Source organism: Magnolia sinica, chromosome 7, assembly GCF_029962835.1.
Source record: "Magnolia sinica isolate HGM2019 chromosome 7, MsV1, whole genome shotgun sequence".
NCBI lineage: Eukaryota > Viridiplantae > Streptophyta > Magnoliopsida > Magnoliales > Magnoliaceae > Magnolia > Magnolia sinica.
In genome coordinates, this window is record NC_080579.1 from 19,705,140 (window position 1) to 19,710,484 (window position 5,345).

The 5,345-nt window shown below is 39.4% G+C and overlaps 1 non-coding gene across 1 annotated transcript; it reads right to left on the reverse strand.

Annotated features, from left to right (window-relative positions):
- Positions 1–1,171: 1,171 nt before the first annotated feature.
- LOC131252307 (small nucleolar RNA R71) lies at positions 1,172–1,278 on the reverse strand. The gene has a single exon (XR_009174336.1). It is a non-coding gene; the product is annotated as a small nucleolar RNA R71 (small nucleolar RNA).
- Positions 1,279–5,345: the final 4,067 nt, after the last annotated feature.

A 5,345-nucleotide genomic window follows, 5' to 3' on the forward strand; every position in this document is an offset into this window, starting at 1 on the left:
TTTTTAGGCTTTCATTTATTTTAGAAAGTTTTTTTTCCCTTTTTAGAAACTAACCCAACTTTTCTGTTTTATAAGATTCTGAGATAGGTTTCTAAATTGGTAATTTCTTTCTTAATTTCTTCCTTGCGATTTCTAAATTAGGATTTATTTTTTTTAACAAGTTTCTAATTCTAACTCTTTTAGAATCTAACTTTGTTTCCTAATTTATTTTTAGAAATTTTCTACTTATAGATTTTTTTTTTAGAAACCAACCTTCCTATTTTGTAGGCTTTGAAGATAGAAATTTCTAATCGGTAAGCTCTTTCTCTACTTTCTATTTTTCAGATCTCTTTTAGTAACTTACTTTCTAGTTTAGGACTTTCCTAATTTATTTTAAATTTCCACTTTCTTTTATGAATTTCTTCTTTTAGAAACTAGTTTACTTCTATCTTTCTTTTTAAGGATTTTCTAATTTTAGACCTTCTCTTTAGAAACTGACTTGTTTTGTTTTCTTTTGCAGGTTTTTAACTTAGGGACTCCAATTTGGTAACTTCTTTCTAACCCTCTCTTTCTTTGTAGATTTTCTTTTCCTTTCTTAGGATTAGGTTTCAAATTTGATTGAGGGCTGCGAGTGTTTCATGCCCAAGTGGGCCCGTGACAACACTCGACATCGACTGAAGGAGGATTGGTTGAGGGGTTAACTATCCATCGCAGGACTAAACACCACTCGAAATCTCCTAAGTTAATTGAAGTGATGGCTGAAAACCAACCTCTTTTACCCCAACCTAGGGTGGAGGACATTCTGGATGAGAATGAGGTGCATCAAGCACCCCCGCCTCGTACTTTATGAGATTATTTACAACCAGCGGGGGTGAGCACACCTTCCTGTATATTTTTTTCAGAGAATGAAGGACATATGGACATCAAGCCAGGGGTTATCCAACTCCTTCCTAAGTTCCATGGGCTTGAATCTGAAGAACCATATCTATATTTGAAAGAATTTGATGAGATCATAACCACTTTATATTTTCAAAATGTGTCTGAGGACACAGTCAGGCTGAAACTCTTTCCTTTTTCCTTGAAGAAGAAGGCTAAGATGTGGTTACATTCACTACGTCCTAGATCCATTGACACATGGAATGATATGCAGAAGGAATTTATAAAGAAATTTTTTCCACATCATAAAACGATTACCCTTAGAAAAGCAATCATGAACTTCACCCAAAAGGAGGATGAAACATTTTACTAATGTTGGGAAAGGTTCAAGGATTTGGTCAGTTCATGTCCACAACACGGCTTTAAAACGTGGCGCATTACAAATTTTTTCTATGATGGACTGACATCTTCCATCCGCCAAATGGTCGAAACAATGTGTAATGGAGAATTCATTAATAAAAATGTCGACGAGGTATGGGATTACCTCGATAGTCTTGCTGAAAAAACACAATCATGGGACTATTACCCAAAATCGAACACCACGTCTAGGCCGACTCAATCTAAGGAGAAAGGTGGATTGTATCTCTTGAAAGAAGAGGATGATCTCAAGTATAAAGTGACTACGCTCATAAGAAAATTTGAGGCCATGGAAGGAAAGAAGGATAAGGTTAATGAAAGTGTTTGCGGCATCTGTGATTGCAACATTCATACAACTGAAAATTGTCCTACAATACCCGCCTTTCGAGAAGTGTTGAATGAACAATCCAATGCCGTAAATACTTATCAAAGACCTTTCAATGGACCAACCTCTAATACGTACAATCCTGGTTGGAAAAATCATCCAAACTTTAGTTGGAGAAATGGACAAACTGCTACCCCTCAAGGTTTCTTCAATCAAAATCCAAATTAGGAGAAACCTCAAGAAGAACCGGTTCAAAATTCCATGCAAGAGCTGACCCAAGCAATGCGAGATTTTTTACAAAAGATGGATTCACGTATGACGGTTATAGAAAAGGGGATGCTTCCTGCACAACCGCTCCCCAATCCTAAACCGCAATACGAGATAAGTAATCCCAGCTCTTCAAATCAAATGGAGCACGTTAAATCTATCACCACTCTTAGGAGTGGGAAAATCATTGATAAAACTCTTCCGGTTAGGCCCGAAAAGCCTTAAGAACCAGAAGAGGACAACAATGATGTATCTAGTGAGGCCCCACAAAAATTAGAACCGGAACTTCTAGAAAAGCCAGTTGCTCCATTTCCTCAACGGTTGGTCGCACCAAAACCTCTCTCTAACTCTCAGGATATCCTAGAGGTGTTGAAACAAGTGAAAGTCAACATTCCTCTACTTGATGTCGTAAAACAGATACCTTCATATGCCAAATTTCTGAAAGACTTATGCACGACGAAACGACGGAAGAGTATTCAAAAGAAGATCTTCTTGACCGAGAAAGTGAGTGTCATCCTAAAGCAATACGTGGCACAGAAATTCAAAGATCCCGATAGCCTAACCATATCATGTGTAATCGGGGACCATCGAATTGATCACGCACTTCTTGACTTAGGAGCGAGCGTCAATCTGATTCTATACTTAGTATACAAACAGTTAGGTTTAGGTGAATTAAAACCCACCCTAACCACACTACAACTTGTTGATCGCTCTGTTCGTATACCAAGAGAGATAATTGAGGATGTGTTGGTCCAAGTTGATAGATTTTACTACCCTGTAGATTTTATGATCCTGGACACCGAACCCATCAATAACATGAGCACTCAGATTCCCGTCATTCTTGGTCGCCCATTCCTTGTCACTTCAAACGCAATTATCAATTGCAGGAATGGTGTCATGACTATGTCTTTTCAGAATATGATATTAGAGTCAAACATCTTTTTCAATAACGACAGAAACTTAGAGGATGATGATGATTTCCACGATCTTAACATGATTGACTCTTTCGTAGAAGATACGACACCTTTGACCTTATCCTCTGACCCTCTAGAGATATTTCTGGCCCACTCCCATGATTTTAATGATGACATGATTAGGGAGACGTGTGCCTTGCTTGATATTGTACCGGTACTTGAAGTTAACTGCCGGAGGCCACAATTTGAAGAATTGCCATAAACTGATGTAGTGCCTCTACCGTCTAACCTCAAGCCACCGAAGCTTGACCTAAAACATTTGCCCTCTGATTTAAAATACACATATTTAGGTCAAGATGAGACATACCCGATGGTGATTTCTGCCCATCTGGAGAAAGAACAGGAGAGTATGCTCATATCTACTCTCATTGAGCATAAGGGAGCCCTTGGATGGACGATAACGGACCTTAAGGGAATCGACCCCTCGATTTGTACTCACTGCATATATCTTGAGGATAATGCGAAGACCGCTCGGCATTCACAACGTAGAGTAAATCCAAACATGAGGGAAGTAGTTAAGGCTGAGGTTCTTAAACTATTAGATGTGTGTATCATATACCCCATATCCGATAGTCAATAGGTGAGTCCAACTCAGGTGGTTCCTAAGAAGTCTGGGATCACCATCGTAGCCAATGCCAATAATGAACTCGTGCCAACAAGAGTTACTAATGGATGGAGAATGTGCATTGACTACAGGAAGCTGAATACTATCATGAGGAAGGACCACTTTCCTTTGCCCTTCATTAATCAAATCTTGGAAAGGCTAGCTAGTCATTCCTATTACTGTTTCCTTGTCGGGTATTCGGGCTACAATCAGATTGAAATCGCCCCTAAGGACCAGGAAAAGACCACATTTACATGTCCCTACAGCACCTTTGCCTACAGAAAGATGCCATTCGGATTATGTAATGCCCCTGCCACCTTTCAACAATGTATAATAAGTATCTTTTCTGACATGGTACGAAAATATCTAGAGGTCTTCATGGACGATTTCTCTATTTTTGGTTCATCTTTCAGCGAGTGCTTAAAGAGTCTTAAATGTGTGCTGAAAAGATGTGAAGAAAAGAACTTGGTACTTAATTGGGAGAAGTGTCATTTCATGGTTCATAAGGGAATTGTTCTTGGACATATTATCTCATCCAAAGGAATCGAGGTGAATAAGGTAAAAATTGATCTTATCTCTAACCTACCTCCACCCAAGAACATACGGGATGTGCAATCCTTCTTAGGACACGCTGGGTTTTACAGAAGATTCATAAAGGACTTTAGTCTCATCTCTTGTCCTTTATGTAATCTACTTCAAAAGGATGGACCATACGAGTAGACTGAGCCATGTCAGAAAGCTTTCACTAAGCTTAAGAGCATGTTAACTAGTGCACCCATCATACAACCACCCGACTGGGGCATTCTTTTTTAACTTATGTGCGACGTGTCTGATTACGCTCTTGGGGCGGTTCTAGGCCAACAAAAAGATAAGAAACCCTACATTATTCATTATGCGAGTAAGACTCTAAATCCTGCCCAAGTGAACTACTCGACTACGGAAAAGGAACTTTTGCCCGTAGTGTTCGCTTTGGACAAATTTCGGTCCTATTTGATTGGATCAAAGATCATTATTTACACTTATCACGTGGCGCACAAGTATCTTCTGTCTAAGAATGATGCTAAGTCCCTCCTGATACGATGGATCCTCTTACTCTAGGAATTTGACCTAGAAATAAAAGATAAAAAGGGAATAGAGAACGTAGTGGCTGACCATCTTTCTCGCCTTAATCCCTCTAATTCGCTTGAAACGACACATATCAATGACATGTTCCCTGATGAACAATTGTTCAGAGTCTCCCATTCACCTTGGTTCGCTGATATTGCTAATTATCTTGCCACAGGTTCCATACCGACACATTGGACTGTGCAAGATAAGAAGAAATTTTTCACCGAGGTGAGGAACTTTTTCTGGGATGATCCATATTTATTTAAATATTGCCCAAACCAAATCTTAAGGAGATGTGTGCCAGACGTTGAGCATCAGAGTGTCATCTCTTTCTGTCATTCACATGCCTGTGGTGGTCACTTTTCTGTCAAAAAGACCATAGCCAAGATTTTACAGTGTGGCTTTTACTGGCCCACTATGTTCAGGGATACTCATGAGTTTTACAAAGCTTGTGAACGTTGTCAGAAATTAGGAGCGTTGTCCCGTCGAAATATGATGCCCTTGAATCCCATTCTTATCATCGAGGCATTTGAATGTTGGGGTATTGATTTCATGGGACCATTCCCCCAATCTTTTGGAAATCTATATATTTTGCTCGCTGTAGACTATGTCATTAAATGGGTTGAAGCGATTTCGTGTCGGAATAATGACCATCGCATGGTCATTAAATTCCTAAAAGAGAACATCCTTTCCCGATTCGGAACGCCTCGAGCTATCATTAGTGATGAGGGTTCACACTTTTGTAATAGGCCATTCGAGAGTTTAATGAAGAAATACGGTATCTCTCATAAGGTGA